The sequence below is a fragment of the Pseudophryne corroboree genome, chromosome 1 (assembly GCF_028390025.1).
Source record: "Pseudophryne corroboree isolate aPseCor3 chromosome 1, aPseCor3.hap2, whole genome shotgun sequence".
NCBI classification, from domain to species: Eukaryota; Metazoa; Chordata; class Amphibia; order Anura; family Myobatrachidae; genus Pseudophryne; species Pseudophryne corroboree.
The window spans coordinates 414,208,197-414,235,696 of NC_086444.1; positions in this window are offsets into that span (position 1 = coordinate 414,208,197).

A 27,500-nucleotide genomic window follows, 5' to 3' on the forward strand; every position below is an offset into this window, starting at 1 on the left:
ACACAGTCAGCTACCTCATTGTGCCTCTTTTTTTCTTTGCGTCTTGTGCTGTTTGGGGAGGGTTTTTTGGAAGGGACATCCTGCGTGACACTGCAGTGCCACTCCTAGATGGGCCCGGTGTTTGTGTCGGCCACTAGGGTCGCTAGTCTTACTCACACAGTCAGCTACCTCATTGCGCCTCTTTTTTTCTTTGCGTCATGTGCTGTTTGGGGAGTATTTTTTTGAAGGGCCATCCTGCGTGACACTGCAGTGCCACTCCTAGATGGGCCAGGTGTTTGTGTCGGCCACTTGGGTCGCTTATCTTAGTCACACAGCGACCTCGGTGCAAATTTTAGGACTAAAAATAATATTGTGAGGTGTGAGGTGTTCAGAATAGACTGAAAATGAGTATAAATTATGGTTATTGAGGTTAATAATACTATGGGATCACAATGACCGCAAATTCAATGATTTAAGCTGTTTTTTAGTGTTTTTTGAAAAAAACACCCGAATCCAAAACACACCCGAATCCGACAAAAAAAATTCGGTGAGGTTTTGCCAAAACGCGGTCGAACCCAAAACACGGCCGCGGAACCGAACCCAAAACCAAAACACAAAACCCGAAAAATTTCAGGCGCTCATCTCTATTATATATCTGTCTGACTGCTCAGCTCACACAGCTTATAATTGTGGGGGAGACTGGGGAGCACTGCAGTGCCAGTTATAGGTTATAGCAGGAGCCAGGAGTACATAATATTATATAGTGAGTGACCACCAGACAGTGCAGTTTATTTAATATATCCGTTCTCTGCCTGAAAAAAGCGATACACACAGTGACTCAGTCACATACCATATCTGTGTGCACTGCTCAGGCTCAGCCCAGTGTGCTGCATCATCTATATATATTATATATCTGTCTGACTGCTCAGCTCACACAGCTTATAATTGTGGGGGAGACTGGGGAGCACTGCAGTGCCAGTTATAGGTTATAGCAGGAGCCAGGAGTACATAATATTATATTAAAATTAAACAGTGCACACTTTTGCTGCAGGAGTGCCACTGCCAGTGTGACTGACCAGTGACCTGACCACACTGACCACCAGTATAGTTAGTAGTATACTTATATTGTGATTGCCTGAAAAAGTTAAACACTCGTCGTGTGACTTCACTTGTGTGTTGTTGTTTTTTTTATTCTATAAAAATAAAACTCATTCTGCTGACAGACAGTGTCCAGCAGGTCCGTAATTATATAATATATAATATATACCTGTCCGGCTGCAGTAGTGATATATATATATTTTTTATATCATTTATCATCCAGTCGCAGCAGACACAGTACGGTAGTTCACGGCTGTGGCTACCTCTGTGTCTGCACTCGGCAGGCAGTCCGTCCATAATTGTATACCACCTAACCGTGGTTTTTTTTTCTTCTTTATACATACATACTACTACGACATCTCTTTATCAACCAGTCTATATTAGCAGCAGACACAGTACAGTACGGTAGTTCACGGCTGTGGCTACCTCTGTGTCTGCACTCGGCAGGCAGTCCGTCCATAATTGTATACCACCTAACCGTGGTTTTTTTTTCTTTCTTCTTTATACATACATAGTTACATAGACATCTCTTTATCAACCAGTCTATATTAGCAGCAGACACAGTACAGTACGGTAGTTCACGGCTGTGGCTACCTCTGTGTCTGCACTCGGCAGGCAGTCCGTCCATAATTGTATACCACCTAACCGTGGTTTTTTTTTCTTTCTTCTTTATACATACATAGTTACATAGACATCTCTTTATCAACCAGTCTATATTAGCAGCAGACACAGTACAGTACGGTAGTTCACGGCTGTGGCTACCTCTGTGTCTGCACTCGGCAGGCAGTCCGTCCATAATTGTATACCACCTAACCGTGGTTTTTTTTTCTTTCTTCTTTATACATACATAGTTACATAGACATCTCTTTATCAACCAGTCTATATTAGCAGCAGACACAGTACAGTACGGTAGTTCACGGCTGTGGCTACCGCTGTGTCTGCACTCGGCAGGCAGTCCGTCCATAATTGTATACCACCTAACCGTGGTTTTTTTTTCTTTCTTCTTTATACATACATAGTTACATAGACATCTCTTTATCAACCAGTCTATATTAGCAGCAGACACAGTACAGTACGGTAGTTCACGGCTGTGGCTACCTCTGTGTCTGCACTCGGCAGGCAGTCCGTCCATAATTGTATACCACCTAACCGTGGTTTTTTTTTCTTTCTTCTTTATACATACATACTACTACGACATCTCTTTATCAACCAGTCTATATTATTAGCAGCAGACACAGTACAGTACGGTAGTTCACGGCTGTGGCTACCTCTGTGTCTGCACTCGGCAGGCAGTCCGTCCATAATTGTATACCACCTAACCGTGGTTTTTTTTTCTTTCTTCTTTATACATACATAGTTACATAGACATCTCTTTATCAACCAGTCTATATTAGCAGCAGACACAGTACAGTACGGTAGTTCACGGCTGTGGCTACCTCTGTGTCTGCACTCGGCAGGCAGTCCATAATTGTATACTAGTATCCATCTCCATTGTTTACCTGAGGTGCCTTTTAGTTGTGCCTATTAAAATATGGAGAACAAAAATGTTGAGGTTCCAAAATTAGGGAAAGATCAAGATCCACTTCCACCTCGTGCTGAAGCTGCTGCCACTAGTCATGGCCGAGACGATGAAATGCCAGCAACGTCGTCTGCCAAGGCCGATGCCCAATGTCATAGTACAGAGCATGTCAAATCCAAAACACCAAATATCAGAAAAAAAAGGACTCCAAAACCTAAAATAAAATTGTCGGAGGAGAAGCGTAAACTTGCCAATATGCCATTTACCACACGGAGTGGCAAGGAACGGCTGAGGCCCTGGCCTATGTTCATGGCTAGTGGTTCAGCTTCACATGAGGATGGAAGCACTCAGCCTCTCGCTAGAAAAATGAAAAGACTCAAGCTGGCAAAAGCAGCACAGCAAAGAACTGTGCATTCTTCGAAATCCCAAATCCACAAGGAGAGTCCAATTGTGTCGGTTGCGATGCCTGACCTTCCCAACACTGGACGTGAAGAGCATGCGCCTTCCACCATTTGCACGCCCCCTGCAAGTGCTGGAAGGAGCACCCGCAGTCCAGTTCCTGATAGTCAGATTGAAGATGTCAGTGTTGAAGTACACCAGGATGAGGAGGATATGGGTGTTGCTGGCGCTGGGGAGGAAATTGACCAGGAGGATTCTGATGGTGAGGTGGTTTGTTTAAGTCAGGCACCCGGGGAGACACCTGTTGTCCGTGGGAGGAATATGGCCGTTGACATGCCAGGTGAAAATACAAAAAAAATCAGCTCTTCGGTGTGGAGGTATTTCAACAGAAATGCGGACAACAGGTGTCAAGCCGTGTGTTCCCTTTGTCAAGCTGTAATAAGTAGGGGTAAGGACGTTAACCACCTCGGAACATCCTCCCTTATACGTCACCTGCAGCGCATTCATAATAAGTCAGTGACAAGTTCAAAAACTTTGGGTGACAGCGGAAGCAGTCCACTGACCAGTAAATCCCTTCCTCTTGTAACCAAGCTCACGCAAACCACCCCACTAACTCCCTCAGTGTCAATTTCCTCCTTCCCCAGGAATGCCAATAGTCCTGCAGGCCATGTCACTGGCAATTCTGACGATTCCTCTCCTGCCTGGGATTCCTCCGATGCATCCTTGCGTGTAACGCCTACTGCTGCTGGCGCTGCTGTTGTTGCTGCTGGGAGTCGATGGTCATCCCAGAGGGGAAGTCGTAAGCCCACTTGTACTACTTCCAGTAAGCAATTGACTGTTCAACAGTCCTTTGCGAGGAAGATGAAATATCACAGCAGTCATCCTGCTGCAAAGCGGATAACTGAGGCCTTGACAACTATGTTGGTGTTAGACGTGCGTCCGGTATCCGCCGTTAGTTCACAGGGAACTAGACAATTTATTGAGGCAGTGTGCCCCCGTTACCAAATACCATCTAGGTTCCACTTCTCTAGGCAGGCGATACCGAGAATGTACACGGACGTCAGAAAAAGACTCACCAGTGTCCTAAAAAATGCAGTTGTACCCAATGTCCACTTAACCACGGACATGTGGACAAGTGGAGCAGGGCAGGGTCAGGACTATATGACTGTGACAGCCCACTGGGTAGATGTATGGACTCCCGCCGCAAGAACAGCAGCGGCGGCACCAGTAGCAGCATCTCGCAAACGCCAACTCTTTCCTAGGCAGGCTACGCTTTGTATCACCGCTTTCCAGAATACGCACACAGCTGAAAACCTCTTACGGCAACTGAGGAAGATCATTGCGGAATGGCTTACCCCAATTGGACTCTCCTGTGGATTTGTGGCATCGGACAACGCCAGCAATATTGTGTGTGCATTAAATATGGGCAAATTCCAGCACGTCCCATGTTTTGCACATACCTTGAATTTGGTGGTGCAGAATTTTTTTTAAAACGACAGGGGCGTGCAAGAGATGCTGTCGGTGGCCAGAAGAATTGCGGGACACTTTCGGCGTACAGGCACCACGTACAGAAGACTGGAGCACCACCAAAAACTACTGAACCTGCCCTGCCATCATCTGAAGCAAGAAGTGGTAACGAGGTGGAATTCAACCCTCTATATGCTTCAGAGGTTGGAGGAGCAGCAAAAGGCCATTCAAGCCTATACAATTGAGCACGATATAGTAGGTGGAATGCACCTGTCTCAAGCGCAGTGGAGAATGATTTCAACGTTGTGCAAGGTTCTGATGCCCTTTGAACTTGCCACACGTGAAGTCAGTTCAGACACTGCCAGCCTGAGTCAGGTCATTCCCCTCATCAGGCTTTTGCAGAAGAAGCTGGAGACATTGAAGGAGGAGCTAACACGGAGCGATTCCGCTAGGCATGTGGGACTTGTGGATGGAGCCCTTAATTCGCTTAACAAGGATTCACGGGTGGTCAATCTGTTGAAATCAGAGCACTACATTTTGGCCACCGTGCTCGATCCTAGATTTAAAGCCTACCTTGGATCTCTCTTTCCGGCAGACACAAGTCTGCTGGGGTTGAAAGACCTGCTGGTGACAAAATTGTCAAGTCAAGCGGAACGCGACCTGTCAACATCTCCTCCTTCACATTCTCCCGCAACTGGGGGTGCGAGGAAAAGGCTCAGAATTCCGAGCCCACCCGCTGGCGGTGATGCAGGGCAGTCTGGAGCGACTGCTGATGCTGACATCTGGTCCGGACTGAAGGACCTGACAACGATTACGGACATGTCGTCTACTGTCACTGCATATGATTCTCTCAACATTGATAGAATGGTGGAGGATTATATGAGTGACCGCATCCAAGTAGGCACGTCACACAGTCCGTACTTATACTGGCAGGAAAAAGAGGCAATTTGGAGGCCCTTGCACAAACTGGCTTTATTCTACCTAAGTTGCCCTCCCACAAGTGTGTACTCCGAAAGAGTGTTTAGTGCCGCCGCTCACCTTGTCAGCAATCGGCGTACGAGGTTACATCCAGAAAATGTGGAGAAGATGATGTTCATTAAAATGAATTATAATCAATTCCTCCGCGGAGACATTGACCAGCAGCAATTGCCTCCACAAAGTACACAGGGAGCTGAGATGGTGGATTCCAGTGGGGACGAATTGATAATCTGTGAGGAGGGGGATGTACACGGTGATATATCGGAGGGTGATGATGAGGTGGACATCTTGCCTCTGTAGAGCCAGTTTGTGCAAGGAGAGATTAATTGCTTCTTTTTTGGGGGGGGGTCCAAACCAACCCGTCATATCAGTCACAGTCGTGTGGCAGACCCTGTCACTGAAATGATGGGTTGGTTAAAGTGTGCATGTCCTGTTTTGTTTATACAACATAAGGGTGGGTGGGAGGGCCCAAGGACAATTCCATCTTGCACCTCTTTTTTCTTTTCTTTTTCTTTGCATCATGTGCTGATTGGGGAGGGTTTTTTGGAAGGGACATCCTGCGTGACACTGCAGTGCCACTCCTAAATGGGCCCGGTGTTTGTGTCGGCCACTAGGGTCGCTAATCTTACTCACACAGTCAGCTACCTCATTGCGCCTCTTTTTTTCTTTGCGTCATGTGCTGTTTGGGGAGGGTTTTTTGGAAGGGACATCCTGCGTGACACTGCAGTGCCACTCCTAGATGGGCCCGGTGTTTGTGTCGGCCACTAGGGTCACTAATCTTACTCACACAGCTACCTCATTGCGCCTCTTTTTTTCTTTGCGTCATGTGCTGTTTGGGGAGGGTTTTTTGGAAGGGACATCCTGCGTGACACTGCAGTGCCACTCCTAGATGGGCCCGGTGTTTGTGTCGGCCACTAGGGTCGCTAATCTTACTCACACAGCTACCTCATTGCGCCTCTTTTTTTCTTTGCGTCATGTGCTGTTTGGGGAGGGTTTTTTGGAAGGGCCATCCTGCGTGACACTGCAGTGCCACTCCTAGATGGGCCCGGTGTTTGTGTCGGCCACTAGGGTCGCTAATCTTACTCACACAGCTACCTCATTGCGCCTCTTTTTTTCTTTGCGTCATGTGCTGTTTGGGGAGGGTTTTTTGGAAGGGACATCCTGCGTGACACTGCAGTGCCACTCCTAGATGGGCCCGGTGTTTGTGTCGGCCACTAGGGTCGCTTATCTTACTCACACAGCGACCTCGGTGCAAATTTTAGGACTAAAAATAATATTGTGAGGTGTGAGGTATTCAGAATAGACTGAAAATGAGTGTAAATTATGGTTTTTGAGGTTAATAATACTTTGGGATCAAAATGACCCCCAAATTCTATGATTTAAGCTGTTTTTTAGTGTTTTTTGGAAAAAACACCCGAATCCAAAACACACCCGAATCCGACAAAAAAAATTCGGTGAGGTTTTGCCAAAACGCGTTCGAACCCAAAACACGGCCGCGGAACCGAACCCAAAACCAAAACACAAAACCCGAAAAATTTCAGGCGCTCATCTCTAGTTACAATAACACTCAGTAGGTGCTGTGCCACAGCTCTGATAATATAAGTGCTGTGAGTCCATATTGATCATGATCAGTCAGTGCAAGAGCAGGAGCATCAAGCAAGTACTAGTGCTGTGACTGCTGCCAATCATGATAGTACTACAACATCTACTAAAGGTGGTCCAGGGGCAGAAAGTTTAAGAAAGGGCACCTGAACTCAAAATATTTCACAATGTTAAAAAAGAGGTAGAAATGTCACCTTTAAAACTGACAAATCAGTGCGCCAAAAAAATAGAACATTAAAGTTAAAGAACAAACTGAGTGTTCACAAATTCCTGAGGAGAGTTTAGGGGTGTCTACGTTAGCTATGTGTGAGTCTGACATGACTCACACTGTACTTGTAATAAAAATATTGATGATGAAGATGTTGTTGATGCTGTTTGTGAAGTCAGCCACCAGTAGCAGCAGTTCTTGCCTGTGATATAAAGATAGCCCATTGTCATGCCAGAGCATAAGACCAACAAAGCCATCTCTTAATTGTGGGATTATTTTAACCCAAATCCTGACAATGTTTGCGAAGGTATCTGCTCCATTTGTGAGGCCAAAGTTAGTAGAGGCAAGGACGTTAACCATGTAGGCACCTCCTCCATGTTACGTCATTTGCGGCGAGTTCATGAAATTTATTTTTGTAAGTTCATAATCATTTATATAATAATAATAATAATAATAATAATAAGCAGTTCAGTATCAGCTGCCAGCAGTTTGGACAGCCCATGCAATCTCTACCACCAACACCCTCCTCAATCTCCCCATTAATGATCGAAGGTAGTCCTTCCAAAAAATTGGTTTGTGGGGGCCCAAACAAACCAAGCACTTTAGCCACAAAAGTGTCAGTTCCTGTCACTGGTTGGTTTGTTCAACTTGTTCAAGGACAATTCTATCTTGCTCCACTTTTCATAATGGGAGTATTTTGGCGGGGCATTTTGCGTAGACATTTTTATTGGTTATTGCCCTAATACAGACCTTCCAACATGACCCTCTCCAGGAGGGACACAATGCTCTGCTTCTGGATTTTTTCTCTTAATTCAAGATTGCCAACACCTGTTCGAACAGGTAATGGATAAGAAAGGTGTCTCAGCACAGGTGATGGCAATCCTAAATTAAGAGGGAAGTCCAGGAGCAGAGCATTCTGTCCCTCCTGGAGAGGGTCATGTTGGGGGGTATGCTAATATATTACTAATTTGCAACACTTTTTTTACAGAAATAACTGCCTGTTATAATCCTGAGAATATTACTCATGGTTTGCTAGTTATTCTTATGATTTACCTTTGTCTCAGTTTGTGGAACTACAGGTCACAGCTAGCTTCTGCATAGTTGTCTCCCAGTGTCTCAGCTCCTGCATTCAGCAACTGACTCCACAGGTGTCTGCATTCTGTAATTACAGCTGGTTACCTGAAACCTACTATTCAGCTTGTCAGCCTGCTCAGTCTGCACTGCAGCTGCATGATATATCAATTACTGGTGGCCTGTCTGGTGCTCACAGCTGATTGGTCCAGCCTGTTCTTTTAAGCCTCTCAATCCCAAGAGGCCTTGCCAGTTATAGCTACTCCATACGGTGTTCTGCTCTCTGGTTCCTCTCTGGTCTCAGTTCATCTGTCCAGTGGGTTGTGCCTTGTTCCTGCATTGAATTACAGCTTCACCATCTTGCTGACGAACTTAGTCTGCCGACTACCGTTACCCTGTCTCCAAGTGTTTGCACCCCAGTCCGTTCATGTACTGCTACCTCCTGTGTCTCTCCTAGAGTTCCTGCTGTTGTTCCATCTCCACGGCCTCAATGTACCATCTGGCCGTGTGCACCCTGCCACCTTCTCCAGTTCCTGTTTGTTCCTGCATACCCCTGCGGTTTGTCATATACATCTGGACTATCATACAACACCTCTGCCATAACTCTAGTCCAGTTCAGGTATCAAGTGACCCAGACAGGGGGCCGCGACCTGCACGTCAGGAGCCGCAAAGCCCATATTCCCTGCAGGGTTCCCTGGTGAAAACCTCCCGGCGTGTTAGACTCCGCGCCTCTGTTCTGGGTAACGTCAACCACTTGGTACCTGATCCCAAATTCCAGATTCTGCACCAATTCCTGACACTGCCATGTGTTTGAGTCACTGCTCTCTTGCTTAGTTTAGTCAGCCAGCCTTTGGCCAATATTGGGGAAGAATATTGTAAGCTGTGAGGTGATCAAAATTGACTGGAAATTAATGTTTATGAGGTTAACACTACTGTATGAACACAAACCGGTCAAAATTTTTCTAAAACGATGGGGCTTCAATACATTTTCTGTGTCTAGCCATTAAGCATTTTTGTCCTCAGAGATGGACTCACTGAGCATTGCAGCTGCATCTTTGGATGCAACAGGAATGCTCACATATTCTAATGCAACAGGAGGCCTCTGTAGGAATGAGATGCCTCCTGCATTAGCTGAGAGGGCACCCAACTGTGCTCTCTTTGGCTGGGGGAGCACCAACTGTGCTCCATTTGGCTGAATGGACACCGAACTGTGCTTTTTTTTTGGCTTAGGGGCCCCCAACTGTGCTCTCTTTGGCTGAGAGGGTCCCCAACTGTGCTCTCTTTGACTGTTGGAGACCCAATTGTGCTCCATTTGGCTGGGAACCCCTGAACTGTGCTCTCTTTGGCTGGGGGGCCTGCAACTGTGCCTTTATAGGTTTGAGGACCTCCAACTAAACTCTCTGTGGCTGAGGGGGCCCATCTCTGTTCTCTTTGGCTGGGGGTTCCAAACAGTGCTCTCTTTGGCTGGGGCACAAGCTGTTCTCTCTTTGGCTGGGGGACGGGGGGGGGCAACTATGCTTTTTTTGGCTGGGAGAGACCCCAACTGTGTTCTCTTTGGCTGAGTTTGCATAACTCTCTGAATCAGCCCTTAGCTGCAGTGGTGGCCCCTGGGGTGCAGCGCCGACTACCTTTTTGCAGGGGAGGGGGACGCTAAGCATCAGGGACGTGCGCCAAGCTAAATAGCTCAGGAGACACTGACTAGCCCCAGAGCCAGATTTACATGCAATATATGAGCCAAAGTGTACATCTGGGCATTATACGCAGGTACAGCAGTATAAACTCCTGGAAATTTGGTGAGTTCAGAGATGTGCGGAAAAGTTAGCCAGGTGAGGCACTGCCTCACCTGCCATAGACTTTTTACTTCAGCGTTTTGGCTATAAAAATTATTAGAATAATGCAAAGAAGATATTTCAAACATATTCTTTGTATTTTTTATATACTTTATACAGTCAATACTCTGGAACAAACGTTAGTATGACAGGAAAGGCTCTGCCTCACCCCTCCCCCGCACGTCACTGCTAAGCATATATAAACATACATGTGTACTTGTATGTAATATATGTGCTTGCATGTGTTCGGATCAGCAGCGGTGCTGTATACCATAGCCGCTGTGCAGAACCCAGGACTCAGCATTAGGATGTCCTCTCCTAAGCCCACCCCCAGACTTTCATTGGCTAGTTTCACAGGAGTCTGGGGGCCGGCTTAGTAGAGAGAATCCTAATGCCGATTCCTGGGTTCTGCACAGCGGCTGTGATATACAGCGCCGTTGCCGATCTAGACACACACCAGCACATATATTATATACATCTATGTGGAGATGTGCCCTGTATTACAGGGCACATTGAAGCAGTAGAGTGCAGGGGACCTGTGTCCCCTGCAGCACACAGCGGCGGACAGCGCTTGGGCAGTGTGCCTGTCCCCAGCGCTGGCGGATCGGCGGGATATGGCGTTTGATCCCAGCGCTGGTGAGGCTGCAGCGGTGGAGGTGTTTGAATGTTGGCACCTTCCGTGAGCCAATCACGGTTCACAGATTGGCGCCAATCACAGGCAGGCATGGTGAGCCAATCAGCGCTTGCTGCGTCATAGGCCCCGCCCCCAGCATCTGACGTCAGACACCGCCGGAACGAGGAGAGGCCGCACTGAAGAGCGGTGAAGAGTCGGGCGGCACCGGAGAGAAGAGGACGCCACGGAGGAAGTTCATGAGACCGCGGAAAAGGGCTGAAGTCGCGGGCAGCGCCAGAGAAGATATCCAGTGGCGGTTGGACACAGAGAAGTGGGCCAGGACGGGCCAGCGGCAGAAGACTGAGGCACGGATCGGAGAGGCCACCAGGGGTAGAAAGAAAAAAGCTAACGAAGCTCCCCCCTGGTGCCTCTCTCACCGGTACAGGTAGGCCCTTGGTGAGAGCACCTGTAACTCCCCTTCCTCCCTAGACCATTAGGGTTCGGGCAATAGGCCCGTGGGCACACTCAGGCCCCAGGCCTGTGGGGCGCGGTAAGCGGGCATTAGACCCGTTCAGCATTTCAGGCATTAGGCCTATGCCAGTATTAGAGGGCATTAGGCCCTATTTCAAGTTTGGTCAATTAGGGGTATAGGGTGACTCTGGGCATTAGGTCCAGGTCACCCAACCGGCCGCATGATAGGCGGGCACTAGGTCCGTGGCTAATTGTCTGGCATCTGGCCTGTGCATAACTAGGGGGCACTAGGCTCAGTATATATATAGAGTGCGCCCAGTGAATAAGGGTGGTACTGGGCGCTAGGCCCAGGCCACTCCAACCTAACCCGCAAGTAGGCAGGCTTAAAGGCCTGATCAGCATAATAAGAGTGATCTGGGCACTAGGCCTGGATCACTAAATAATTTAAAGTGTTCTTCCCCTGTGTGGAGGAGCGGTCCAGCTCCACACACGTAGCCACAACAGCTCCGAATTTATAGTTAGGAATTTAAAGGAACAGCACCGTTGTATATTCTTGTACTGTACTGTGTTTTTGGATTGTTGTTTACATGCAGGGCAAAGTTTGTTTACAGTTTGTGCATAGTTTGTATTGCACCACATACACCTGAGCTAGTTTGAAGGCTCTGTTAATAATGCTAGTGTAGCGGACGCACAGTAGGTTAGCGTTCGGCCCTTCACGGCTGTTGTTTCTTTTTGCCTCCTTACAGGGACCTGTAAGTGGAGAAGACCAGAGTACAAGTTTGGCAATGGTGAGTATCATCTGTGTCTGTCTGTCCCTGTGTCCATCTGTCACTTGAGCGCTTGTTCAGTGGAACTTGCTCGGCCGTGCAAAGTCCAGGGTACACCTCAGCGTGAGAGCGCTGTTAGGTGAACATTGGGTGGCTGAGGCTTTATGCCGATGATGATTTTCACCTAACCGGTGAAGGTCACCGCCACCCCTGGAGTATCCTCTTTTCTCTTTCGTCCTAGAGGATGCTGGGGTTCCATTTAGTACCATGGGGTATAGACGGGTCTCTTGGGAGCCATGGGCACTTTAAGGGCCGAATTCAATTCTTTTCACCCCCTTCCACAATCATTCTGTTTCTGCTGATGGCAGAGCCGGCCCTAACCAATATGATGCCCTAGGCAAGATTTTGGCTGGTGCCCCCTAGCACCGCCGCTAGTTCTGCAGGACATGCCTGGCATGAGTCAGCTGGCAGCTCTGCTAACGCTGGGGCGCCTTTTATTTATGAAAATGCGTCTTATTTGCATTACTATGTGGCTAGGATGCACAAGCAGCTTTTGCGGATTAAAATGATATTCAGCATGCCTATATTCTGTGTGCAACTGCGGCTGTATCTGCATACGAAATGCTACATTAAAGTTATTTCCACACAATTATAGGCATGCCGCATATCATTTTAATCAGCAGAAGTTGCTGGTGCCCCTAAGCATACCAAATGCCCTAGGCATTTGCCTAGTTTGCCTATACCTAGGGCCGGCTCTGGCTGATGGGTGTGGTATAATCATTTCAGCTCGCTACCACCTAGGTAGCAAAGGCACCCAACCCTTTACGCAGCTAAACCTGATTACTATGGCTGCAATATGTGCGATAACGCGGATCACTTTAGAAAAGAGTTTAGGCGTGATATATCATTTGAATCCCACCCTAAGAGTTCAATAGTGTGGGTTGGCTCCTCCCTCTATGCCCCTCCTACCAGATTCAGTTTAGAAAATGTGCCCGTTGGAGTCGGTCACAGCTAGGGGAGCTATACCGGGATATACTTTAGGAGGGGTAGCAATGTATGTAAAAAATGCCATAAATACTACATTAATACAAAGTATTGAAGAAAAAACTGAGGCCCTTTGGGTGACCATAGAAACAGGGGAAAAGTTGATTATTCGTATTGGCGTGATATACAGGCCACCAGGTCAGGAAGAGGAACTTGACAAGAACCTATTGCAGGACATAACTAAAATGGCATTAAAAGGAGAGGTAATAATCATGGGAGACTTTAATCTTCCTGATGTAAACTGGGAGGTGTCTGTTGCTAGTTCCACTAGAAGTAGGAACATTTTAAATTCCCTTCAGGGAGCATCCCTCCACCAATTGGTGAGGGAGCCCACTCGGAAAGACGCAATATTAGACTTAATACTTACAAATGGAGACAGATTATCGGACGTAAAAGTGGGTGAAAACCTGGGATCCAGTGATCATCAAGCAGTATGGTTCAGCATTAAGACAGAGACTGACTCGTCCCACACAAAAACAAAGGTGTTGGATTTTAGGAAGGCTGATTTTGTAGGGATGGGAAAATGTGTAAGCGATTCTTTGGCAGAGTGGAGGAACTTGGAAACAGTGCAGGAGAGGTGGGAAACATTCAAATGTGCAATATTGAAGGCAACAGACCTTTGTATCAAAACTGTTAGGAAAAACACAACACTTATAATTCATCCCAGGTAACAAACTGCAGTATAAAATTGAACTGTGATTGAATTTTATACTGCAGTTTGGGGTGGGTCTGGGGTGCGGGTCCCCCTGGATTGGTGGGGCTGGGCTGCTTTGGGGTAGCACACTGCGAGATCTTATTTAGCACCCCCTTAACACATTTATTAATCCTTTTGGTCTTTTAATTGCACTTTCAGTAGTATATTAATTTTTGTATATGGATTTTGTTTTCCTTTTATTAACACATACTAACACTGTACCTTCTTGCATTGTGCTGCCTTGGGGTAGCTAGCCTTTGCCGGTTTGTGGGGTTCTACACCCCAGGCCCAGACCTAGAGTTAGGGACCACCAGCATCAGAGGAGCCTTGTCGGGGGCCTGGTGGCTTATCATACGTTTGCAAACTGTATGTAACTAAGACCTCTGGATTTCTAGTATGTGTATGTATATGTATATATATATATATATATATATATATATATATGTATAGTCTGTCATGTCTTCGTACAGGTACAGCTCGGTGTGCTGGGGGTCACCGGGGGTTTGCCCCAATGTATTTCTAGTGCAGACTACCCCCTCCCTTTCATGTACCTGAATTGTATTTCCTAATAGATTTGAGCAACTTACATTTTGTTCTGTTAGCTGGCCACATGGTTGTCCTTAAATACTGAAATTTTTCTTCTAATTTCTTTTCAAAATTATGCAATTTTTCTATTTTTACATATTTAGGCATACATTGGTGCTGAAAGTGTAGGTGGAGTGTACACGCCCACATGGCAGTGGCCACACCCACACAGCACTGGTCACATCTCCTTTGCTTCTCACAAAAGGTCCCTGATCTGACCCTGTCAACCTAACATGATGTTTCCAGGATACTCACAGCTTCTACAGCACAATAGGGAAGTGGAGCCTTCAAACCAGATTTAACCCTTAACTTCCCTAATATGAAATGTTGTTGTTTAGAGTTGGAGTTGAAGATTTATTTACCTTTTCTGTAAACATTCTGGTCCATGAGACTGGTGGCCTGCCCAGGATTCCCTTCCAGCTTGTTCATTACTTTGTTTGATCATTAAGGCAGGGCATTCTTATTTCAAATTGCAGTAAGTCAAAATCTACGTTATCATGCCTCCTGTACACAAATGCATGCGCAGCTACATTTGTCTAGGTTACAGAACCGCTAATCATCGCAAGTGAAGCTGCCTCCCAGGAAAGAAGAGAGACACCCATCGGAGCCATTGCAAAGTCCTCCGCAATTGCGTACTTATAAGTAGCACAGATGCAAAGGGGAACATTGACTACTAGGGTTGACCTATGGCTACGCAGACCTGCCGCGGCAGTTGCAACGCTGGCACCATGTTTTTCTCCATGCATGATCTCAGCTGAAGGCAGATACGTGCACTGAAAACAGCTATGACCCTCCTGTCAATCACTCTGCATATAAAATGTTAGTTTCAGCTGCAAAGGTATCTTGGCATGTGCGCAGTCTGCTGATAATCGCTCTGTTGCAACAACATCATAATTGCGTACAAACATGAATTAGGCCCTTTGTTCCTTAGTGGTTGTTAAGTTTAAGACGTACAGATGGTGTAATGGTTAGCATTACTGCCTCACAGCACTTGGTTTAATTCCCAACATGGCCCTAACTGTGTGGAGTTTGTATATTCTCCCCGTACTTGCATGGGTTTCCTCCGGGTACTCCGGTTTCCTCCCACAATCCAAAAATATACTGATAGGTTAATTGGCTCCTGACAAAATGAACCCTAGTGTGAATGTGTGTGCGTGTAAATGTGATAGGGAATATAGATTGTAAGCTCCACTGGGGCAGGGACTGATGTGAATGGCCGAATAGTCTCTGTAAAACACTGCAGAATGTGTGTGCGCTCTATAAATTACTGGTAATAATAATAACCATGGTTAGACTACAGAGAAACATTATTGCAGTCAGTGTAAATTGCAGCCGTCACTTCATATTGTCCTGCTTCAGCTGTCTACATTTTAATAGTCATATAGAAAGGTTATACTGCATTCTTCAAATGCCCCAGTATGTATTAAATGCATTGTCTACTCTCACTCTAATGCCTGTTTTTAAAATAGGCAGTATAATGAGGGAGCACTGTAATTGCATTTAGAAGTGTGTTACGCTTGCTTGCTTATTAAAAAAATAAAAGGAGCAGATAATTTTTTACTGTAAGCGGTTGAGTGCATGCACTGCTACCTGATTAAAACTAACAGCGGTGCTATGTGTGCGCCGCTGCTAAATGATAATTATGTTCAGGCTCAGTTTCTAGTGACTGACATGTATAACATCCTTATTCTAGTTTCCAAAAAAGTTAAATAGCATCAATAAAAAACACACATTGCATTTTAACCATGTTTTAAAACAGTAACTTCCACACCACTCTCTAAAACTAAATTATTCAATATGGACTAAATGTTAGCAAACTAGTATATTTGAAGTACATTAAAATAACTTGAATTAAAAAAAAGTACAATTTGAAAAGTGTTTTTTTTTAAATTGCTAACACAAGAGCCAACACCTATGAAGGCAGGCACACACATAATGTGGATGGTAAACGCAGGCTTATGCCATGACAAAACTAGATTTTAGTGTGTTTATAACCTTTATAGTTCATTACAATAATATAGTAAACATTCAAATGGTGGAAATAAGCCAATAAACCCTTCCCAGCTGCAACACATGTAAACCCAGCCTCTTTCTTTTACTGAAAAAGAATGAAACATTGCACTTTGCTGTATAAAATATGGTGCTATTATTCCACTATCTTTTATAAGTTTATCCGTCTCTCTCTTTTTTCTCTCTCTCTCTATGGGCCTAAATCAGACCTGATCGTATATGTGCTAAATACAGCACATCTACGAGCACAGGGCTAGTCCGCCCGCATGTCAGCCCCTACCCCGCCGCACAAGTATAAAAGCATTGCACAGCGGTGCTGTCCCACCCCCAGATCCCGCTGAGTATGTTGCTATGCACAGGGTCTGATGACAGTAAAGACACTGGGGGTAATTCATATCTGATCACTGGGCTGCGTTTTTTGCTGTCCTGCGATCAGATAGTCGCCGCCTATAGGAGGAGGGTATAAGACATGTGCAGGTATGGGTTCGCTTTTGTTGCAGAGCTGCACAAACATCAGTTTGTGCAGTCTCTGCGCAGCCCAGGACTTACTCAATACTTATATCAATACAGTATCAGATGATCTTTTATAAATTTTAATACATTTTGCATATTGAAACATATTGTTTTCTTTCCTAAACAAGATTTTATTTGACATTAGGTCATTCTGTCACAAAAATAGGGGTGTTATAATAAGATTTTACTTACCGGTAAATCTATTTCTCGTAGTTCGTAGTGGATGCTGGGGACTCCATAAGGACCATGGGGAATAGACGGGCTCCGCAGGAGACAGGGCACTTTAAGAAAGAATTAGGAATACTGGTGTGCACTGGCTCCTCCCTCTATGTCCCTCCTCCAGACCTCAGTTAAGGAAACTGTGCCCGGAAGAGCTGACATTACAAGGAAAGGATTTTGGAATCCAGGGTAAGACTCATACCAGCCACACCAATCACACTGTATAACTCGTGATAAACTTACCCAGTTAACAGTATGAATAACAACAGAGCATCAGATAACCCTGATGCAACCATAACATAACTCTTATTTAAGCAATAACTATGTACAAGTATTGCAGAAGCAGTCCGCACTTGGGACGGGCGCCCAGCATCCACTACGGACTACGAGAAATAGATTTACCGGTAAGTAAAATCTTATTTTCTCTAACGTCCTAGTGGATGCTGGGGACTCCGTAAGGACCATGGGGATTATACCAAAGCTCCCAAACGGGCGGGAGAGTGCGGATAACTCTGCAGCACCGAATGAGCAAACACAAGGTCCTCCTCAGCCAGGGTATCAACTTGTAGAACATTGCAAAAGTGTTTGAACCTGACCAAGTAGCCGCTCGGCAAAGCTGTAACGCCGAGACCCCTCGGGCAGCCGCCCAAGAAGAGCCCACCTTCCTTGTGTAGTGGGCTTTTACTGATTTTGGAAGCGGCAATCCAGCCGCAGAATGAGCCTGCTGAATCGTGTTACAGATCCAGCGAGCAATAGTTTGCTTTGAAGCAGGAGCACCCAGCTTGTTGGATGCATACAGGATAAACAGTGACTCAGTTTTCCTGACTCTAGCCGTTCTGGCCACATAAACCTTCAAAGCCCTGACTACATCCAGTAACTCGGAATCCTCCAAGTCACGAGTAGCCACAGGCACCCCAATAGGTTGGTTCATATGAAAAGATGACACCACATTTGGCAGAAATTGCGGACGAGTCCGCAATTCTGCCCTGTACATATGGAAAACCAAATAGGGGCTTTTATGTGACAAAGCCGCCAATTCTGACACACGCCTAGCCGAAGCCAAGGCTAATAGCATGACCACCGTCCACGTGAGATATTTTAACTCCACGGTTTTAAGTGGCTCAAACCAGTGTGATTTCAGGAAACTCAACACCACGTAAAGATCCCAAGGTGCCACTGAATATGCAGCCCTCCCTTTACAGACGTCTGAACTTCAGGTAGAGAAGCTAGATCTTTTTGAAAGAAAATGGATAGGGCCGAAATCTGGACCTTAATGGACCCCAATTTTAGGCCCAAAGTCACTCCCGACTGTAGGAAGTGAAGGAAACAGCCCAGCTGGAATTCCTCTGTAGGGGCATTCCTGGCCTCACACCAAGCAACATATTTTCGCCGTATACGGTGATAATGTTTAGCCGTCACGTCCTTCCTAGCCTTTATTAGCGTAGGAATAACCTCATCCGGAATCCCTTTTTCTACTAGGATCCGGCGTTCAACCGCCATGCCGTCAAACGCAGCCGCGGCAAGTCTTGGAACAGACAAGGTCCCTGCTGCAACAGATCCTGCCTTAGAGGCAGAGGCCATGGGTCCTCTGTGAGCATTTCTTGCAGCTCTGGATACCAAGTCCTTCTTGGCCAATCCGGAACAATGAGTATTGTTCTCACTCCTCTTTTTCTTATGATTCTCAGCACCTTGGGTATGAGAGGAAGAGGAGGAAACACATAAACCGACTGGAACATCCACAGTGTCACCAGTGCGTCTACAGCTATCGCCTGAGGGTCTCTTGACCTGGCGCAATACCTCTGTAGCTTTTTGTTGAGTCTGGATGCCATCATATGCATCTGTGGCAGTTCCCACCGACCTACAATCTGCGCGAAGACTTCTTGATGAAGTCCCCACTCTCCCGGGTGGAGGTCGTGCCTGCTGAGGAAGTCTGCTTCCCAGTTGTCCACCCCCGGAATGAACACTGTTGACAGTGCTCGTACGTGATTCTCCGCCCATCGAAGAATTCTGGTGGTTTCCGCCATCGCCACCCTGCTCCTTGTGCCGCCTTGGCGGTTTACATGAGCCACTGCGGTGATGTTGTCTGATTGAATCAGCACCGATTGGTTGCGAAGCAGGGTCTCCGCTTGACTTAGGGCGTTGTATATGGCCCTTAGTTCCAGGATATTGATGTGAAGGCAAGTCTCCTGACTTGACCACAGCCCTTGGAAACTTCTTCCCTGAGTGACTGCCCCCCACCCTCGGAGGCTTGCATCCGTGGTCACCAGGACCCAGTCCTGAATGCCGAACCTGCAGCCCTCGAGAAGGTGAGTACTCTGCAGCCACCACAGAAGAGACACCCTGGCCCTGGGGGATAGGGTGATCAGCCGATGCATCTGTAGATGCGATCCGGACCACTTGTCCAACAGATCCCATTGAAAAGATCTTCGCATGGAACCTGCCGAAGGGAATGGCCTCGTATGACGCCACCATCTTTCCCAGGACTCTCGTGCAGTGATGCACCGACACCTGTTTTGGTTTTAAGAGGTCACTGACCAGTGTCATGAGTTCCTGAGCCTTCTCCGTCGGGAGAAAAACCTTCTTCTGGTCTGCGTCCAGAATCATGCCCAGGAAGGGCAGACGCGTTGTAGGAATCAGCTGCGACTTTGGAATATTCAGAATCCAGCCGTGCTGTTGTAACACTTCCCGAGAGCGTGCTACACTAATCAGCAACTGCTCTCTGGACCTCGCCTTTATGAGGAGATCGTCCAAGTATGGGATAATTGTGAGTCCTTGCTTTCGCAGGAGCACCATCATTACTGCCATTACCTTGGTAAATACTCTCGGTGCCGTGGACAGACCAAACGGCAACGTCTGGAATTGGTAATGACAATCCTGTACCACAAATCTGAGGTACGCCTGATGAGGTGGATAAACGGGTACATGAAGGTAAGCATCCTTTATGTCCAGAGAAACCATAAAATCCCCCGCCCTTGCGATGACCGCTCTGAGCGATTCCATCTTGTACTTGAACTTTTCAAGTATATGTTCAGGGATTTTAAATTCAATATGGGTCTGACCGAACCATCTGGTTTCGGGACTACAACATGGTCGAATAATGACCCCCTCCTTGTTGAAGGAGGGGAACCTTGACCACCACCTGTTGAAGATACAATTTGTGAATTGCAGTTAACCCTGTTTCCCTCTCGGGGGGGAAGCCGGCAGGGCCGTCAGTGAGGAGGCATCTTCTCAAAGTCCAGCTTGTATCCCTGAGACACAATATCTATTGCCCAGGGATCTAACAGGGAGTGAACCCACTTGTGGCTGAACTTACGAAAGCGTGCCCCCACCGGGCCTAGCTCCGCCTGTGGAGCCCCAGCGACATGCAGTGGATTTTCGTAGAGGCCGGGGAGGACTTCTGTTCCTGGGAACTAGCTGTGTTGTGCAGCTGGTTTCCTCTGCCCCCGCCTCTGGCAAGAAAGGACGCACCTCGGACTTTCTTGTTTCTTTGTTGGAAAGGCTGCATTTGATAATGACGTGCTTTCCTAGGCTGTGCAGGAATACAAGGCAAAATATCAGAATTACCAGCTATAGCTGTGGTGACCAGGTCCGAGAACCTTTCTCCACACAATCCTCAGCCTTCCATATGCCACTTAAGTTGGCATCATCTGTCCATTGCATATTCTACAGGATACGTCAAGCAGAAATCGACATAGCTTTGCCTCTGGGACCCAGTATACTCATGTCTCTTTGGGCATGTTTTATGATATATATCTCTTAAGACAGCATCTTTAATATATATATCTATATATATATATATCTATATATATATATATATATATATACATACTAGGGTCTCAATCTCTGCTGATAAGGTACCTGTCCACGCTGCAACAGCGCTATAAACCCATGCCAACACAATCGCCGGTCTGAGTAGTGTACCAGAATGTGCACGCTATCTGCAGGATCCCTGAGAATATCTGGGCTACCTTTTGGGCAAACGTGACACCCTAGGGGAAGATTCCCATCACATCCTGGCCCTAGTGGGGAAAGGATACTGCCTGAGAATTCTTTGTGGGAAGCTGCAGTCTCTTGTCTAGAGACTCCCGCTCTTTTTCCTCATGAGAGGAGGGAAATTTACCTCAGCTTTCTTCCCCTTAAAATGTGTACCCTTGTGTCAGGGACAGATGAGTCATCAGTGATATGCAAATCATCTTTATTACAATAATCATATATTGAATACTTTTCTGCCATTTTGGCTGTAACTTTGCATTATCGTAGACGACACTGGAGTCAAACTCCGTGTCGATATCAGTGTCCATTATTTTGGATAGTGAGCATTGTGAGACTCTGAAGGTCTCTGCGCCATAGGGACAGACATGGGTAGATTTACTGTCTGTTCTCTAATCTTTTGTGCAATAAATTCATCTTAGCACTTACACATATCCAAACTAGAGATGAGCGGGTTCGGTTTCTCTGAATCCGAACCCGCACGAACTTCATGTTTCACGGGTCCGAGCGACTCGGATCTTCCCGCCTTGCTCGGTTAACCCGAGCGCGCCCGAACGTCATCATGACGCTGTCGGATTCTCGCGAGGCTCGGATTCTATCGCGAGACTCGGATTCTATATAAGGAGCCGCGCGTCGCCGCCATTTTCACACGTGCATTGAGATTGATAGGGAGAGGACGTGGCTGGCGTCCTCTCCGTTTAGAATTAGAATAGATTAGAGAGACACTTGATTTACTAATTTTGGGGAGCATTAGGAGTACTCAGTAGTGTACAGTGCAGAGTTTTGCTGATAGTGACCAGTGACCACCACTTTTATTTATAATCCGTTCTCTGCCTGAAAAAAGCGATACACAGCACACAGTGACTCAGTCACATACCATATCTGTGTGCACTGCTCAGGCTCAGGCCAGTGTGCTGCATCATCTATATATATTATATATCTGTCTGACTGCTCAGCTCACACAGCTTATAATTGTGGGGGAGACTGGGGAGCACTACTGCAGTGCCAGTTATAGGTTATAGCAGGAGCCAGGAGTACATAATATTATATTAAAATTAAACAGTGCACACTTTTGCTGCAGGAGTGCCACTGCCAGTGTGACTAGTGACCAGTGACCTGACCACCAGTATATAATATTAGTAGTATACTATCTCTTTATCAACCAGTCTATATTAGCAGCAGACACAGTACAGTGCGGTAGTTCACGGCTGTGGCTTCCTCTGTGTCGGCACTCGGCAGCCCGTCCATAATTGTATATACCAGTGACCTAACCGTGGTTTTTTTTTCTTTCTTTATACATACATACTAGTTACGAGTATACTATCTCTTTATCAACCAGTCTATATATTATTAGCAGCAGACACAGTACAGTGCGGTAGTTCACGGCTGTGGCTACCTCTGTGTCGGCACTCGGCAGCCCGTCCATAATTGTATATACCACCTAACCGTGGTTTTTTTTCTTTCTTTATACATACATACTAGTTACGAGTATACTATCTCTTTATCAACCAGTCTATATATTAGCAGCAGACACAGTACAGTGCGGTAGTTCACGGCTGTGGCTACCTCTGTGTCGGCACTCGGCAGCCCGTCCATAATTGTATATACCACCTAACCGTGGTTTTTTTTTCTTTCTTTATACATACATACTAGTTACGAGTATACTATCTCTTTATCAACCAGTCTATATATTAGCAGCAGACACAGTACAGTGCGGTAGTTCACGGCTGTGGCTACCTCTGTGTCGGCACTCGGCAGCCCGTCCATAATTGTATATACCAGTGACCTAACCGTGGTTTTTTTTTCTTTCTTTATACATACATACTAGTTACGAGTATACTATCTCTTTATCAACCAGTCTATATATTATTAGCAGCAGACACAGTACAGTGCGGTAGTTCACGGCTACCTCATTGCGCCTCTTTTTTTCTTTGCGTCATGTGCTGTTTGGGGAGGGTTTTTTGGAAGGGACATCCTGCGTGACACTGCAGTGCCACTCCTAGATGGGCCCGGTGTTTGTGTCGGCCACTAGGGTCGCTAATCTTACTTACACAGTCAGCTACCTCATTGCGCCTCTTTTTTTCTTTGCGTCATGTGCTGTTTGGGGAGGGTTTTTTGGAAGGGCCATCCTGCGTGACACTGCAGTGCCACTCCTAGATGGGCCCGGTGTTTGTGTCGGCCACTAGGGTCGCTAATCTTACTCACACAGCTACCTCATTGCGCCTCTTTTTTTCTTTGCGTCATGTGCTGTTTGGGGAGGGTTTTTTGGAAGGGACATCCTGCGTGACACTGCAGTGCCACTCCTAGATGGGCCCGGTGTTTGTGTCGGCCACTAGGGTCGCTAATCTTACTCACACAGCTACCTCATTGCGCCTCTTTTTTTCTTTGCGTCATGTGCTGTTTGGGGAGGGTTTTTTGGAAGGGACATCCTGCGTGACACTGCAGTGCCACTCCTAGATGGGCCCGGTGTTTGTGTCGGCCACTAGGGTCGCTTATCTTACTCACACAGCGACCTCGGTGCAAATTTTAGGACTAAAAATAATATTGTGAGGTGTGAGGTATTCAGAATAGACTGAAAATGAGTGTAAATTATGGTTTTTGAGGTTAATAATACTTTGGGATCAAAATGACCCCCAAATTCTATGATTTAAGCTGTTTTTTAGTGTTTTTGGAAAAAAACACCCGAATCCAAAACACACCCGAATCCGACAAAAAAAATTCGGTGAGGTTTTGCCAAAACGCGTTCGAACCCAAAACACGGCCGCGGAACCGAACCCAAAACCAAAACACAAAACCCGAAAAATTTCAGGCGCTCATCTCTAATCCAAACAGGTGTCGGCTTTGTCGACGGAGACACCCTCTCACACACATATTAGCTCCATCTCCTCCTTAGGGGAGCATTTCACCTCAGACGTGTCGACACACCACACACACAGGGGATGCTCTATTTGAAGACAGTTCCCCCACAAGGCCCTTTGGAGAGACAGAGAGAGAGTATGCCAGCACACACCCCAGCGCTATATGACCCAGGAATCACACAGTAACGTAGTGTTAACCCAGTAGCTGCTGTATATATTGTTTTTACGCCAAATTTATGTGCCCCCCTCTCTTTTCACCCTCTTCTATCATGCTTCTGCAGGGGAGAGCCTGGGGAGCTTCCTCTCAGCGGAGCTGTGGAGAGAAAATGGCGCTGGTGAGTGCTGAGGAAGAAGCCCCGCCCCCTCAGCGGCGGGCTTCTGTCCCGCGATTTTGTGTAAAATAATGGCGGGGGCTCATGCATATATACAGTGCCCAACTGTATATATGCCCACTTTGCCAAGAGGTCTCTAATTGCTGCCCAGGGCGCCCCCCCTGCGCCCTGCACCCTACAGTGACCGGAGTGTGTGGGTGTAATGTGGGAGCAATGACGCACAGCTGCAGTGCTGTGCGCTACCTCATATGAAGACTGGAGTCTTCTGCCGCCGCTTTTGAAGTCTTCTTGCTTCTCACGCCGGCTTCTGGCTTCTGGCTCTGCGAGGGGGGCGGTGGCGCGGCTCTGGGATCTGACGACCAAGGGTGCGTTCCTGTGTTCGATCCCTCTGGAGCTAATGGTGTCCAGTAGCCTAAGAAGCACGACCTATCCGCAGTTAGTAGGGCTGTTTCTCTCCCCTCAGTCCCACGTAGCAGAGAGTCTGTTGCCAGCAGTCTAGCAAGCTCAGGAGAGCTTACTAAAGTGCACCCAGCTCGTCCGGGCACAGATTCTAACTGAGGTCTGGAGGAGGGACATAGAGGGAGGAGCCAGTGCACACCAGTATTCCTAATTCTTTCTTAAAGTGCCCTGTCTCCTGCAGAGCCCGTCTATTCCCCATGGTCCTTACGGAGTCCCCAGCATCCACTAGGACGTTAGAGAAAACAACCCCAAGGCGCCAATTACACTAATACTACATATTTGTTTTTTGGATCCTCATATCAGGGAACCTAGTGTAATAAGGCAGCCAATCCTAATTATTGAATGTGATCTTTACCCTATTACTCTATTTTCAATCAGCGCAGAAAGAGGGTTTTTTTTGGTGTGTGTGTGTGTGTGTGTGTGTGTGTGTGTGTGTGTGTGTGTGTGTGTGTATATCTAAATCCACCGCACTTGCGATTCCCAGGTTGGGGTGCAGTGGCCTGTAACCGCATTGCTTAAATAAATAAAAACCAGAGAGCCCAGCACTCACCAAAGTAAAGGTGCATACACACGGAGAGATTTTAACTATGAGAGATTTTGACTGAGCATTTTCCCTTGAACTGGCAGTAGGAGATTTTGACTAACTTTTCCAGCGATTTTGACTAACTTTTCCAGCGATTTTGGCTATGAGCGATTTTGGCTAACTCATTTAAGCAAGGGGATGCTTTTTCTTTTCCAGCGACCTAGCCAAAATTGACTTGCCTGCACAATCTATCTTTAGCAGCGATAGCGACCTGGCGGGGACACGCATTGCTATCGCTGGCTGTGTACACACAGAACGATAACGATATGCACTAACTTTCTGAGTGATTTTGACTATATAGTCAAAATCTCTCAGCTATATCGCTCCGTGTGTATGGACTTTTTATTCACTCACCTTAATACATACGTAAATAAATAAATAAATAAATAAATAAAGGAGTTTTGGTTCATGGATTGATCAATGCATTTAGGCTTGCAGCCCAACATCAAGGGACTCCATCTCACTGTAAGTCCTACTCTGTCATCCAGATTTCTGAGAACCTGGCAACTGCTATATTATCAAACTGAAAATATGCTACCTGGTTTAAAGCTCACCTGCCAACTAATTTATGGCTTTTAAAGGTGAGATAGTCACCAACACAGCTTCTAAATTACCACCAAGGAAGCAGCTGACAACGATTTCACATAAATGAGCCTAGACAGGGGTGCATGAGAAAGCTGTGATCACAAATAGGTTAATTAAAATTTTTAGATATAAAGGTGTCCGTGTCTGACTTAAAAGGCTGCTACATTCTGGACAATGTAAAATACTAGGTCGCAGGGCACAGTGCGCCAACATCTACAGTTAATATTGGCAGTGTCAGATTGGAGATAATACCCTGGGGCAGATGTATTAACCTGGAGAAGGCATAAGGAAGTGATAAACCAGTGATATGTGCAAGGTGATAAAGGCACCAGCCAATCAGCTCCAATATGTAAATTAACAGTTAGGATCTGATTGGCTGGTGCCTTTATCACCTTACACATATCACTGGTTTATCACTTCCTTATGCCGTATCCAGGTTAATACATCTGCCCCCCTGTTTGGTAGCTCCACCTCCTCTCTCCTCACAGTCCTTCTCCGCCTGCCTCCGGGGCCCAACTACAGTACCCTCTCTCCACCCCACCCCAGCTGCTCTGAGGCCATCCTGTGCCCTTCTCACCTCCAACTATATGTACAGTATTTCTCCATTCTCCCACCTGAGCTCCCCTTTGGACTCCCACCCCCTTCCCTCACTGCACCGCATGACCTCACCTGATTTTTCAGCCGGGTTCAGCTGAAAATGTACAGCCTCAGCCAGGGTGTGAGCTAGGAGTGGATTCTGCCTCTTCATCTTCTACACAACGTCACTCACCTGTTACAGTTATGTTTTGGGGTATAGTTATTATACACATTTTGTGGGAAACAACCCAAAAATAAGATACCTTTAAGACATAAGTATTCCCTGATTCCCTTCTTTGTCATCAGATGGGTGATGTGGCGGGCAACTTCAGCTGCCCTTGAGAGGGTGACATTCAACAATTTAGGACACCAAAATGAAATTATGACTTGCCCACCCTCCCCCCACCAAAAAAAGTTGTGGCACCCCAGGTGTGTGGAATAACACCATTCATATTATAAATATGGATACTGAAGTCAAAGAAGGAGATATCTTCCCACATTAAAATACAAAGCTGTAGGCTGAGTTTTTTTATACTGGACAAAGTAATACAAGGACATTGATCATAGGCATTTCTATAATGGGTATAGTGTGTGCGGTGCACACGGGCCCCTGAGTACAGGGGTTCCCACAGCGCACACACTGTACCTATATATAAAACGTACCCCTCTGGTGTACCACGATGGCGGCCCTGCTGTGCAGGCCCAAATCACTCTGAAGATTTCCAAGAGATTTGGCCATGCACACTGGAGGTGTCACCGGTAACAAGGCGCTGGCGCCATGTTCCCAGAGATCTGTGCATGTGCAGTAGACTCTAGCATTGTGCCAGAGTCTACTGGTGCCGGAGAGGAGGGGGCCGTGACGGAGTCTGCACACTTGTCAACTCCTCTGGTAAAACACTCCTGAGACTAATGTCTAGTGTCTTGCTTCTGAACCTGAACTTGAATTAATTGTTCGGTATCATACAGAATAACAATTCCATGAAGATGGCTCAGATAGGACAGAGGCCCTAATTCAGCATCAAACGCTGAAGCCAGGGCCTCTGGCCATGTG